The sequence below is a fragment of the Balaenoptera physalus genome, assembly GCF_965194825.1.
Source record: "Balaenoptera physalus genome assembly, chromosome: 2".
NCBI classification, from domain to species: Eukaryota; Metazoa; Chordata; class Mammalia; order Artiodactyla; family Balaenopteridae; genus Balaenoptera; species Balaenoptera physalus.
The window spans coordinates 79,214,856-79,230,142 of NC_138883.1; the positions used below are offsets into that span (position 1 = coordinate 79,214,856).

Genomic DNA, 15,287 nt, shown 5'->3' on the forward strand with positions numbered 1-15,287 from the left:
CGCGCCTTGGGCTGGTGCAACGTCACGCAGGCCTCTGCCGCTGCAGGCTCGCCCCGCCTCCTCTGTACCCCTTCCTCCCCCCGGCCTGAGTGAGCCAGAGCCCCCAAAGCAGCTGCTCCTTTAACCCTGTTCTGTCTGGGCAGGGAACAGATGCCCTCATGCGACCTACACGCAGAGGTGGGTCCAAATCCAAAGCTGAACCCCGGGAGCTGTGCGAACAAAGAAGAGAAAGGGAAATCTCTCCCAGCAGCCTCAGAAGCAGCGGATTAAAACTCCACAAACAACTTGATGTGCCTGCATCTGTTGAATACCTGAATAGACAACGAATCATCCCAAATTCAGGAGGTGGACTTTGGGAGCAGGATATATTAATTTTTCCCCTTTTCCTTTTTTTTGTGAGTGTATATGTATATGCTTCTGGGTGAGATTTTTTTCTGTATAGCTTTGCTTTATAATAGCTTTATTTTACTTCACTATATTATATCCTCTTTCTTTCTTTCTTTCTTTCTTTCTATTTTTTCTCCCTTTTACTCTGAGCCATGTGGATGAAAGGCTCTTGGTGCTCCAGCCAGGCATCAGGGCTGTGCCTCTGAGGTGGAAGAGCCAACTTCAGGACACTGGTCCACAAGAGACCTCCCAGCTCCATGTAATACCAAATGGCAAAAATCTCTCAGAGATCTCCATCTCAACATCAAGACCAGCTTCACTCAACGACCAGCAAGCTACAGTGCTGGACACCCTATGCCAAACAACTAGCAAGACAGGAACACAGCCCCATCCATTAGCAGAGAGGCTGCCTAAAATCATAATAAGGCCACAGACACCCTAAAATACACCACCAGACGTGGACGTGCCCACCAGAAAGACAAGATCCAGCCTCATCCACCAGAACTCAGGCACTAGTTCCCTCCACCAGGAAGCCTACACAACCCACTGAACCAACCTTAGCCACTGGAGACAGACACCAAAAACAACGGGAACTACGAACCTGCAGCCTATGAAAAGGAGACCCCAAACACAGTAAGATAAGCAAAATGAGACGACAGAAAAACACACAGCAGATGAAGGAGCAGGGTCAAAACTCACCAGACCTAACAAATGAAGAGGAAATAGGTAGTCTAGCTGAAAAAGAATTCAGAATAATGATAGTAAGGATGATCCAAAATCTTGGAAATAGAATAGACAAAATGCAAGAAACATTTAACAAGGACGTAGAAGAACTAAAGAGGAACCAAGCAATGATGAAAAACACAATAAATGAAATTAAAAATACTCTAGATGGGATCAATAGCAGAATAACTGAGGCAGAAGAACGGATAAGTGACCTGGAAGATAAAATGGTGGAAATAACTAATGCAGAGCAGGATAAAGAAAAAAGAATGAAAAGAACTGAGGACAGTCTCAGAGACCTCTGGGACAACATTAAACGCACCAACATTCGAATTATAGGGGTCCCAGAAGAAGAAGAGAAAAAGAAAGGGACTGAGAAAATATTTGAAGAGATTATAGTTCAAAACTTCCCTAATATGGGAAAGGAAATAGTGAATCAAGTCCTGGAAGCACAGAGAGTCCCATACAGGATAAATCCAAGGAGAAACACGCCAAGACACATATTAATCAAACTGTCAAAAATTAAATATAAAGAAAACATATTAAAAGCAGCAAGGGAAAAACAACAAATAACACACAAGGGAATCCCAATAAGGTTAACAGCTGATCTTTCAGCAGAAACTCTGCAAGCCAGAAGGGAGTGGCAGGATATACTTAAAGTCATGAAGGAGAAAAACCTACAACCAAGATTACTCTACCCAGCAAGGATCTCATTCAGATTTGATGGAGAAATTAAAACCTTTACAGACAAGCAAAAGCTGAGAGAGTTCAGCACCACCAAACCAGCTTTACAACAAATGCTAAAGGAACTTCTCTAGGCAAGAAACACAAGAGACGGAAAACACCTACAATAACAAACCCAAAACATTTAAGAAAATGGGAGTAGGAACATACATATCGATAATTACCTTGAATGTAAATGGATTAAATGCTCCCACCAAAAGACACAGACTGGCTGAATGGATACAAAAACAAGACCCATATATATGCTGTCTACAAGAGACCCACTTCAGACCTAGAGACACATACAGACTGAAAGTGAGGGGATGGAAAAAGATATTCCATGCAAATGGAAATCAAAAGAAAGCTGGAGTAGCAATTCTCATATCAGACAAAATAGACTTTAAAATAAAGACTATTACAAGAGACAAAGAAGGACACTATATAATGATCAAGGGATCGATCCAAGAGGAAGGTATAACAATTGTAAATATTTATGCACCCAACATAGGAGCACCTCAATACATAAGGCAAATACTAACAGCCATAAAAGGGGAAATCGACAGCAACACAATCATAGTAGGGGACTTTAACACCCCACTTTCACCAATGGACAGATCATCCAAAATGAAAATAAATAAGGAAACACAAGCTTTAAATGATACATTAAACAAGATGGACTTAATTGATATTTATAGGACATTCCATCCAAAAACAACAGAATACACATTTTTCTCAAGTGCTCATGGAACATTCTCCAGGATAGATCATATCTTGGGTCACAAATCAAGCCTTGGTAAATTTAAGAAAATTGAAATCGTATCAAGTATCTTTTCCGACCACAATGCTATGAGACTAGATATCAATTACAGGAAAAGATCTGTAAAAAATACAAACACAGGGAGGCTACACAATACACTACTTAATAACGAAGTGATCACTGAAGAAATCAAAGGGGAAATCAAAAAATACCTAGAAACAAATGACAATGGAGACACGATGACCCAAAACCTATGGGACGCAGCAAAAGCAGTGCTAAGAGGGAAGTTTATAGCAATACAAGCCTACCTCAAGAAACAGGAAACATCTCGAATAAACAACCTAACCTTGCACCTAAAGCAATTAGAGAAAGAAGAACAAAAAAACCCCAAAGCCAGCAGAAGGAAAGAAATCATAAAGATCAGATCAGAAATAAATGAAAAAGAAATGAAGGAAACAATAGCAAAAATCAATGAAACTAAAAGCTGGTTCTTTGAGAAGATAAACAAAATTGATAAACCATTAGCCAGACTCATCAAGAGAAAAAGGGAGAAGACTCAGATCAATAGAAATAGAAATGAAAAAGGAGAAGTAACCACTGACACTGCAGAAATACAAAAGATCATGAGAGATTACTACAAGCAACTCTATGCCAGTGAAATGGACAACCTGGAAGAAATGGACAGATTCTTAGAAATGCACAACCTGCCGAGACTGAACCAGGAAGAAATAGAAGATATGAACAGACCAATCACAAGCACTGAAATTGAAACTGTGATTAAAAACCTTCCAACAAACAAAAGCCCAGGACCAGATGGCTTCATAGGTGAATTCTATCAAACATTTAGAGAAGAGCTAACACCTATCCTTCTCAAACTCTTCCAAAATATTGCAGACGGAGGAACACTCCCAAACTCATTCTATGAGGCCACCATCACCCTGATACCAAAACCAGACAAAGATGTCACAAAGAAAGAAAACTACAGGCCAATATCACTGATGAACATAGATGCAAAAATCCTCAACAAAATACTAGCAAACAGAATCCAACAGCACAGTAAAAGGATCATACACCATGATCAAGTGGGGTTTATCCCAGGAATGCAAGGATTCTTCAATATACGCAAATCAATCAACGTGATACACCATATTAACAAATTGAAGGAGAAAAACCATATGATCATCTCAATAGATGCAAAGAAAGCTTTCGACAAAATTCAACACCCATTTATGATAAAAGCCCTGCAGAAAGTAGGCATAGAGGGAACTTTCCTCAACATAATAAAGGCCATATATGACAAACCCACAGCCAACATTGTCCTCAATGGTGAAAAACTGAAACCATTTCCACTAAGATCAGGAACAAGACAAGGTTGCCCACTCTCACCACTATTATTCAACATAGTTTTGGAAGTGTTAGCCACAGCAATCAGAGAAGAAAAAGAAATAAAAGGAATCCAAACCGGAAAAGAAGAAGTAAAGCTGTCACTGTTTGCAGATGACATGATACTATACATAGAGAATCCTAAAGATGCTACCAGAAAACTCCTAGAGCTAATCAATGAATTTGGTAAAGTAGCAGGATACAAAATTAATGCACAGAAATCTCTTGCATTTCTATACACTAATGATGAAAAATCTGAAAGTGAAATTAAGAAAACACTCCCATTTACCATTGCAACAAAAAGAATAAAATATCTAGGAATAAACCTACCTAAGGAGACAAAAGACCTGTATGCAGAAAATTATAGGACACTGTTGAAAGAAATTAAAGATGATACAAATAGCTGGAGAGATATACCATGTTCTTGGATTGGAAGAATCAACATTGTGAAAATGACTCTACTACCCAAAGCAATATACAGATTCAATGCAATCCCTATCAAACCACCACTGGCATTTTCCACAGAACTTGAACAAAACATTTCACAATTTGTATGGAGACACAAAAGACCCCAAATAGCCAAAGCAATCTTGAGAACGAAAAATGGAGCTGGGGGAATCAGGCTCCCTGACTTCAGACTATATTACAAAGCTACAGTAATCAAGACAGTTTGGTACTGGCACAAAAACAGAAATATAGATCAATGGAACAGGATAGAAAGCCCAGAGATAAACCCACGCACATATGGTCACCTTATCTTTGATAAAGGAGGCAAGCATATACAGTGGAGAAAAGACAGCCTCTTCAATAAGTGGTGCTGGGAAAATTGGACAGATACATGTAAAAGTATGAAATTAGAACACTCCCTGAAACCATGCACAAAAATAAACTCAAAATGGATTAAAGACCTAAGTGTAAGGCCAGACACTATCAAACTCTTAGAGGAAAACATAGGCAGAACACTCTATGACATACATCACAGCAAGATTCTTTTTGACCCAGCTCCTAGAGAAATGGAAATAAGAACACAAATAAACAAATGGGACCTAATGAAACTTAAAAGCTTTTGCACAGCAAAGGAAACCATAAACAAGACCAAAAGACAACCCTCAGAATGGGAGAAAATATTTGCAAATGAAGCAACTGACAAAGGATTAATCTCCAAGATTTACCAGCAGCTCATGAAGCTCAATAACAAAAAAACGAACAACCCAATCCAAAAATGGGCAGAAGACCTAAATAGACATTTCTCCAAAGAAGATATACAGATTGCCAACAGACACATGAAAGAATGCTCAACATCATTAATCATTAGAGAAATGCAAATCAAAACTACAATGAGATATCATCTCACACCAGTCAGAATGGCCATCATCAAAAAATCTAGAAACAATAAATGCTGGAGAGGGTGTGGAGGAAAGGGAACACTCTTGCACTGTTGGTGGGAATGTAAATTGATACAGCCACTATGGAGAACAGTATGGAGGTTCCTTAAAAAACTACAAATAGAACTACCATACGACCCAGCAATCCCACTACTGGGCATATACCCTGAGAAAACCATAGTTCAAAAAGAGTCATGTACCAAAATGTTCGTTGCAGCTCTATTTACAATAGCCAGGACATGGAAGCAACCTAAGTGTCCATCATCGGATGAATGGATAAAGAAGATGTGGCACATATATACAATGGAATATTACTCAGCCATAAAAAGAAATGAAATGGAGGTATTTGTAATGAGGTGGATGGAGTTAGAGTCTGTCATACAGAGTGAAGTAAGTCAGAAAGAGAAAAACAAATACAGTATGCTCACACATATATATGGAATCTAAGGGAAAAAAAGGCCATGAAGAACCTAGTTGCAAGAAGGGAATAAAGACACAGACCTACTAGAGAATGGACTTGAGGATATGGGAAGGGGGAGGGGTGAGATGTGACAGGGTGAGAGAGTGTCATGGACATATATACACTACCAAATGTAAAATAGATAACTAGTGGGAAGCAGCCGCATAGCACAGGGAGATCAGCTCGGTGCTTTGTGACCACCTAGAGGGGTGGGATGGGGAGGGTGGGAGGGAGGGAGATGCAAGAGGGAAGAGATATGGGAACATATGTATATGTATAACTGATTCACTTTGTTATAAAGCAGAAACTAACACACCATTGTAAAGCAATTATACTTCAATAAAGATGGTTAAAAAAAAAAACAATGCTGGAGAGGATGTGGAGAAAAGGGAACCCTCCTACACTGTTGGTGGGAATGTAAATTGGTACAGCCACTATGGAAAACAGTATGCAGGTTCCTTAAAAAACTAAAAATAGAGCTACCACATGATCCAGCAATCCCACTCCTGGGCATATATCTGGAGAAAACCATAGTTCGAAGGATACATGCACCCCAATGTTCATTGCAGCACTGTTTCCAATAGCCAAGACATGGAAGCAACCTAAATGTCCATCAGCAGATGAATGGATAAAGAAGATGTGGTATATCTTCAATGGAATATTACTCAGCCATTAACAAGAATGAAATAATGCCATTTGCAGCAACATGGATGGACCTGGAGATTATCATACTAAGTGAAGTAAGACAGAGAAATACAAATATCATACGATATCACTAATATGCAGAATATAAAAATAATGATACAAATGAACTTATTTACAAAACAGAAACAGACTCACAGACTTGGAAAACAAACTTACGGTTGCCAAAGGGGAAAGGTGTGGGGGAGGGATAAATTGGGAGTTTGGGGTTGACATATACACACTGCTATATTTAAAATAGATAACTAACAAGGACCTACTATATGGCACAGGGAACTCTGCTCAATATTCTGTAATAACCTAAATGGGAAAAGAATTTGAAAAAGAATACACGTATATGTATAACTGAATCACTTTGCTGTACACCTGAAACTAACACAACATTGTTAATCAACTATACTCCAATATAAAATAAAAATTTAAAAATTCACACTGAATAACAAAAATTATGTCATATTCAAGCATCTTACACAGTGTGGTAGACCCCTGACATTTACAAAGATATTTGGGGACCTTTGTGAATCCCCAATTTTATATATTATGGGAATGTTTGTTCTGACTTTATTCTGACTTCTGGCTTTCTCCTTAGTTACTTTTGCATTGATAGTTCTTTCTGGTACATAGCCTCCTAACACCAAGGAAACAAATTCAACTTTCATTGACCTTTCTTCCCTATGGTGTGCAACTATTGCATTGGTTGGGAGATGAAATGGTTTCTCCCTAAAATAGTTTTCTTTTGTTCTTTGTAGAAGGTTTTGTGAATTCTTTCATGTTACACATCTGATCCAGAAACATTATTTCCCCAGATTACTTTGCTTCCTTTTTATTTCTGTCAACAGCCTTAGCAGTTGGTCTTCTTTTTTGAGTCATTTTCTTCATAAATCTTCATGACAGTTACTGTTGAAAACAAGTAAAAAACAAAGCTGAACAGTAATGAGGTGCTAGATGGTGAGATGAATACTGGACAATCAGGTAGGTCCATTCACTGGTTAAGTGATGCATCTTAAAAGTATCTGTGGGGCTTCCTTGGTGGCGCAGTGGTTAAGAATCTGCCTGCCAATGCAGGAGACACGGATTCGAGCCCTGGTCCGGGAAGATCCCACATGCCGCGGAGCAACTAAGCCTGTGCACCACAACTACTGAGCCTGCGCTCTAGAGCCCGCGAGCCACAACTACTGAGCCCGTGTGCCACAACTACTGAAGCCCATGTGCCTAGAGCCTGTGCTCTGCAACAAGAGAAGCCACTGCAATGAGAAGCCTGTGCACCGCAATGGAGAGTAGCCCCCGCTCGCCACAACTAGAGAAAGCCTGCGCCCAGCAACGAAGACCCAACACAGCCAAAAATAAATAAATAAAATAAATAAATTTATTAAAAAAAAAAAAAAGTATCTGTGATTCCAGTCCTTGCTTCAAAAAAACTACAAATCATTACTAAAATGGGTTCATATTTGCAAAGTCCTAAGAACAATGTCTCCTGTGTAGTAAACATTATATAATTTTTAAATTAGAAAAATACACATTATAGGTCTTTGACATGTCAAAATCAACATATAAAGATAATCAGAGCTGAAAAATACCAAAGCTCAGTCTATTGCAGGACAGGCAAGGAGGAGCCACATCACTAAAGCAGGTTAGAAGGTCTTCCTGACCAGAAATTCAAGGGCTAGAGGTAGTACAGAAGGAGGAAGTACAACACAAAGGGCAAGACTCTGAGGTCAGGTTTCTGATCGACCCATGAGGTAGATTAACTCTTCTTATGATTAATATCTTTCAGGTTCCATGGCACCCATACTGAGAAACCTGGTCTCAAACAAGTCTGGTTGAGTTAGTTGTATAAGATTCTAGGGGGTGTTGCTAGATTCATTCAGTAGATGCCTTAAGCATATGTACATGCTTGAAATGCAGTGGATTTCTTATAACAGGTTATCTGAGAACAGTAAAAATCATTAACATTCAGTCTATGATTGCTGAGGATCTATGCATTTTTTTCAATAAAAATAATGATAGGGTAACAGTGGAAAGTTGGTCTATAGATGCTCTAAAAACCATACGAGGGGTTATTTTTAGAAGCTTTCCAAGGAGTTTCCGAAATCAGTTCTGTCTTTTGACAGGTTCTTATAATTAAGAAGTTCCCTGGTAAGATAAGCCATGAAATCTTAGGAAGAGTAGAATCTACTAAGTGGACAAAAACTGTTTAATTATCATTGTAACAGTGTTGTGAAGGTTTAGTGCTCTTTTCCTAAGCTGGAGTGCCACACATAAACTTCTGGTGTTTTGTCCTGTATTGTACAGTAATTTTTGTTGTGTGTTGACATTCCTGGCTTCCCTTCAGTTCCCTGTGCTAGTAGTACCTGTCTAGAATAGATATTTGGTAAATACTAGTTGAAAGAGTAGGCAACAAATGAATAGACTGGCCAGAAAGATGGTGCCAATTTCCTAATCTTTACTCAACTCTAAATAGTAGGAGCTGACCTCTTTGTTCCTCTCAGACTGGCACCAAAAAAACTGTATTCTTTGTTTTTTTTCTGGGTAGTATGACCTTTTCAGAGAAGGAGGTCTCCACAATTAGACAAGCCACAAAATATAAACTGATTTAAACTGGAGATTTAGGGAAAAAGACCACCGAGAGGTGAAAAGGTTAAATACTTTATCAGGAAAGGTAAGCTATGTCTTGTAGAAGAAAGCCTTCCATGGAAACAGAAAATGAATATACTGTCTTGCCAGCTTTTAATTCTTGGAGGATAAATTAAAAAAATATATTATCCTTAGGAAAATAATGAGTACAACTGTAGAGATGAAAACATTGTATTTTATTAATTTACTTTAAAAAATTTGAGAGTGATTTAAGACATTATTTTCCCATTAAAGAATGTTTCCATTTTAAGCTTGGAGAAATATCAGGTTTTTCTTGCCACATGGTAAGTGATTCTTATACTTACAGCCATTAGAAATTCCCCATCATTCCTGAGTAGGTAATTATTACTTGAAATAGCTCTTTCAGAGTGATTATTATGAAATGTACCTATCTTCTGTTGATCTGCTGCTTTATTTATCTCGTGTTAAAAGATCCTTAGGAACCTTTCTATCATTAATGAACAAATTTCATTTTACAGATACATCCATTAGTTGCCAAGAATAATTCTGATCTGATTAAAGGATAACCATGTAAGACCACTAATTCACATACTAAATGCTTAGGATTGTACATTGTTAAAGACCTTACATCTCCAGACCCATTATCTTTTTTCTCTTGGTAGAAGACAATACATGAGAGCCTTAAATAGTGGATGGATCCATCCATCTAGACCAAAGAAAAAGAGGGCTACAAAAACAAGTATACAGTTTGAGGAATCCTTCCACTCAAGGGTCAATGTAGATATTATGAAATAACAAAATACCACAAGTCTCTTTGAGAAGGAGGGAAGCTCATTAAAAAGGAAAACATTTGGGACTTCCCTGGAGGTCCAGTGGTTAAGACTCCATGCTTCCACTGAAGAGGACACGGCTCAATCCCTGGTCGGGGGAACTAAGATCCCACATGCTGTGCAGCGCAGCCAGAAAACAAACATGCAAAAATAAAACAAAACAAAAAACCCATTCTTGGATGATTATGATCTCAAATGAGTTATTTAAGGAAACAAACATGACAAGATATTTCTTATATCTATGAAGTGTTTCTCAGAAGGATGAAAGTTGTTATAATTTTCATAATAGTTATTTTCTATGTCATTATGATCATAAATAGAATTTATGTGTTTGCATGAGGGGCAATAAATACTGGAGAGGCAGGCTGACTTTTAGGAAAATATATGTGTGGATTGCAAACCCCTTGAAAGCAGAGACCTAATTCATCTCAGTCCCTATCCTCAGAGCCTGAAGTTCATCCTGACAAATGCTGTTAATCAATAAATACTTGCTGAATGAATAACAAATTAATACGTATCAAGTCTTCTGATCTCACTGGAGAATCTTAGTGGAGAATCCACAACCTACAAATATGCTGAATTCCAAAAGAATTTTGAGGCATATTGTTTGCAACTTAAAATATATTTCTCCACAGAAAAAGCTATTATGGATGGTACAGGGGTTGGCAGGCCAGCTCCTGCCATGAAAGTCACTTAATCTACAATGTAGCAGAAACATTATACATATAAAATGAACAAGTAGCAGAAAAAAAAATACTGCAGCAATAAAACCAAGATAGAAATAATAAAATTGAATAAAACCTTAAAATTTTCTTGTCCCTCAGTGCTTGAAGAGAAGCAGATTTAAGTATGAGAAGAAGAGATGTATGGAAACTGTCATGGAGAGGCTTGTATTCTCGAGGAATTTAGAAGCTGACGGCTTTTTAAAAATTATGTAGAATTCCCCTTCAAAACATAATTCTGCTTATCCGTGATAAAAGTCTTTGAATAACACTATTTTAACTCTTACCAGCTAAGATGAAAGTGCCTTTTAAAATTCAAAAATAGAATGGTGAAAAGAGGAAAAGAAACAAACGTGAAGAAAAATCAAGTAAATGGAACAGCAACAACAGAGATGAAAATATGGTAATATGAATTAATGTAGTACCCTCTGTGCTCAGGTACTGAGGATAAAAAAAAATGCATGAAACACAGTCCCTGCCCTCAAGAAACTTCAGGCGTAGTAAGGTGAGTCAAACTCATAAGCAACTAAGTGCAACAGTTGTGATAAACACTGTGAAAAAGTAACTAGGCTATGTGGAGCCAAAAAAAAAAAAAAAAGAAGGTGGGAACACTGTGAGCAAATGAAAGTGCGCTGAGTACAGAGGCTGAGAGGAGAGAAGGAATGTGCCAGGAGACAGAAATGGAGGGGTGAGCCAGGTGGGACTGTGGTCCCCATGTGAAGCGGCCTGCCTTATCCTACAGATGGCTGGAAATCTGAGGAGGGATTTAAACAGGGGAATAACATCATCAAATGGGCATTTTATATATTTTTTTTAATTAAAAAAATTTTTTTTTAATTTATTTATTATTATTATTTTTTTGGCTGTGCTGGGTCTTCGTTGCTGCACGCGGGCTTTCTCTAGTTGTGGCGAGTGGGGGCTATTCTTCGTTGCGGTGCATGGGCTTCTCATTGCGGTGGCTTCTCTTGTTGTGGAGCATGGGCTCTAGGCGCGTGGGCTTCAGTAGTTGCAGCACGTGGGCTCAGTAGTTGTGGCTCATGGGCTTAGTTGCTCCACGGCATGTGAGATCTTCCCGGACCAGGGCTCGAACCCATGTCCCCTGAATTGGCAGGTGGATTGTTAACCACTGTGGCACCAGGGAAGTCCTCAAATGGACATTTTAGAAAGATCACTCTGGCAGCATTATGGAGGATAGATTGGAGGTATGAAATACTGGTGGCAGGGAAACCTGACAGAAAACTGCAAGAGAATGGAACCTGGTAGTAAATAGCAGGGCTAATAATAGAGTTTGGAGAGCTGTTTGGTCTTTCTCATCCTCCTGAGGGCCTCAAATTCAGACACTTGATATTGTCTCCTAATGAGGTTATCCACACTGTCATTGAGACTCATTTTCAGGATTGAACATTTAAAATACAAATTTGGCTACAAATTTTGTAACCTCATTTTAACACATTTAAAAATTTCAACATACTGGGAGTCTCAATAAATGGAAGGGTTCTGAGTCCCTCTCCATCTCGGAGAAGCCTGCTAACTTGCTGTGTGTGGTTTGTGTACAATCTTCTTGGTGATAAAGAATGGAAGGGATAGAGAAGAGATGCAAACTAGGAAGTTCCCTTAACCAGCACCAATTTAGCTTTGTTGCAGTGAGGAGAGGAAAGTGTACATCCCTTTACTCACGAGTTGATGTTTGCAAGTTGGTTGTTCATAGCTGGGAAGTATCTGAACTGCTGTTAAATAATTCTTTCTCTATCTACTTATAATATAGACGGACGTCCTGGATTTGAAATATTTAGTAAAAGGTATTACGCTTCTCTAAATTACTTTCCATTTTCCTGACCTAGAATACTGACTTTGAGAAATGACCCAGAGTTAATTGTTTTTAGACTAAATTATTGAAAGTGACTTATTTCTCTTATATTTATGTCTCTGGTTCTATGCCTTTTTAATGCCCTACAAAAAAACATTATAATCTTCTGACAAAAAAATTTAAAAAGCATTTTATAGTTGTTGAGCATAATGAATGAAATTTTCTTTTAATTTTTGCTTTCTAAACATACTTGATTAGCTATTGTTGAAAGGAGGACTAGACATGGGCAAAATTAGTTAGGGGCTATTTATTTCTAGGTAATTATAGCACAATCACTCTGATGAAAAAATGTAAATATCAACAGTAGATTTAAAGAGTTGCATTTCGAAGTTTTTAAAAAATATTCATTCACTAAATGCAGTTGGTTATTAGCACATTGCTAAATGATTAAAATATACCTAAATGTAACAATGTTATCTGTCATTCACAAAAGGCCTATAAATCTAATATCTACAAAAATAAAAATATACCTTCAGAACAAAGTGGCATGGTTTTAAGGCCAAACTTGAGGGAAATAAAATATCACAATTTAGTCTTATATAAATTCAGCCTCTAAATAAATCTAATTTATGCCTTCTGAGCTCAGTTGTCCTTGACACATAGAAAACATCTCTCTCTTCAGAAAAAAAAAACACTTCTTCCTTCTAGTGTATGACTGGTCTTTATCCATGTGGGAGAAAGTGATAAAAATAATAGAAGTATTACAGTATTAAGATGAAGGGAGAGGATCTTCATATTGTTTTTTTTTTTAATAAACTTATTTTATTTATTTATTTATTTTTGGCTGCATTGGATCTTTGTTGCGGTGCACAGGCTTCTCATTGTGGTGGCTTCTCTTGTTGTGGAGCATGGGCTCTAGGCACACAGGCTTCAGTAGTTGTGGCACACGGGCTCAGTAGTTGTGGCTCATGGGCTCTAGAGCACAGGCTCAGTAGTTGTGGTGCACGGGCTTAGTTGCTCCACAGCATGTGGGATCTTCCCGGACCAGGGCTCGAACATGTGTCCCCTGCATTGGCAGGCAGATTCTTAACTACTATGCCACCAGGGAAGTCCCTTCATATTTTTAAAGTGAGCCATTTCACAACAAGCCAAAGACACAGAAAAGCTCTTTGTCTTTTGAAACATTTGACTTTATGTCCAATGCTCTAAGCCTCTGGATAAGGATCACTTCTTTCCTCCTCCTCTGCTTCTGCATTGGACATCCTCTAGGTAGCTTGGGTACTGAGGGGACCAAGCAAAAGAGGCCACGGACTGTATGCTAATTAGTTGTTTAGGTCTGAGACAATTAGTAGTTTAGATCTAAGGATCTTCAAGGAGTCATTTTCCTTTCTTCTTATTGCAGGATCAAGCTGAGTAAGACTCTGATAGTTGATATTGAAACATAATTATATCATGCAGAGATAAAGTTGTACACAAATATTTATTGACAGAATGCATAAATAACCCCAAGATCCTTCTTTCAATATTTGAATTGGTATTGATCAGTAGTAATTTTTAGCACACTTTAAAGAGTTTAAACTATTTCCCTCATCAGTTTAGTTTCTTGATCTAGAATTCCTGTATGAAAGTTGCCCTAGGAATGGTCATCTATGAAGCATAGAACTCCCCATGAAGGAAATTCTGCTCCTCTTTTATGTTTAAATATGTTCTCTTCACCAGACATTTCTAGGGGGGTGGCGGGAATTGTTACTCTCAGGTATGCTGCCTTACTTAGCTTTTGGCATTTTTTTTTGCCAAGACACACTCAGAGCTCCCTTAACAGGAACAATGAAGTGATTAGTTATAGTATCCCACACCTTACTAATGTGTGACCCAAATTTTGTGGCATAAATTTTCAAGCAGTAGTTTCATTTTTTTCCTCTGCTGTTGTTTAAAAAATTGGGGTCAACATTACTTCTTATTCAAGTTAAAGAAAAAAAAAAACCAGAAAGGTCTTATCTGCAGAACAATTCACATAGAATCTCTTAATATATTTCCTCTACTTTTGCAACAGACTCAAAAAATCAGTCTCTACAATGGTTGCAGTGAAGCAAGCAGTCTCCTGAGTATAGAAGCAGTATAATACTGCTTCTATCAGCTGACCTCCCTTCTTTTACTTCTTTCATATGATAGTGATTGACTAGAACCTGACAAGAGGAAGTTGTGGTTTTATGATGATCATTCTGCAAGTATATATTAAACATCTGTCCATCATGGTGGGAAAGACTAACTTACTTTTGGGTATTCAACTCACTGGGTATTTTAAACGGCAGGTTACTCTTAACACAAAAGTACAGAGGCTGCGGCTTCCCTGGGGCGCAGTGGTTAAGAAGCTCCCTGCCAATGCAGGGGACACGGGTTCGATCCCTGGTCCGGGAAGATCCCACATGCTGCGGAGCAACTAAGCCCACGCACCACAACTACTGAAGCCCGCACGCCTAGAGCCCGTGCTCTGCAACAAGAGAAGCCACTGCAATGAGAAGCCCGTGCACTGCAACGAAGAGTAGCCCCCACTTGCTGCAACTAGATAAAGCCTGCATGCATCAATGAAGACCCAATGCAGCCAAAAATAAAATAAATAAATAAATTTATTAAAAAAAAAAAAGTACAAAGGCTAACGTGACAAAAGTAGTTCCAAGTTTTAAGATTTATCTCATGAGTCACTTTCACTGGCCTCAGCCCATCTTTATATCAAAAAAATCTGATACTAAGTATGGATTCTAGATTCTGAAGCCTATGAATTATGAATAAAATCTGAACCATGGAAAACAGAA

General features: G+C 38.2%; 1 long non-coding RNA gene across 3 annotated transcripts in view; it reads left to right on the forward strand.

Annotated features, from left to right (window-relative positions):
- LOC309656287 overlaps window positions 1–15,287 on the forward strand; it is a 149,360-nt gene that overhangs the window by 117,828 nt on the left and 16,245 nt on the right. The window contains exons 3-4 of one of the 3 annotated variants that reach the window (XR_014261252.1): window positions 7,360–7,492; window positions 7,586–14,189. The exons of the other annotated variants lie outside the window; for them this stretch is intronic. This is a non-coding gene — a long non-coding RNA (uncharacterized lncRNA). Of the gene's footprint in view, window positions 1–7,359; window positions 7,493–7,585; window positions 14,190–15,287 lie in introns of those variants that run through there. 3 annotated transcript variants of the gene reach the window in all.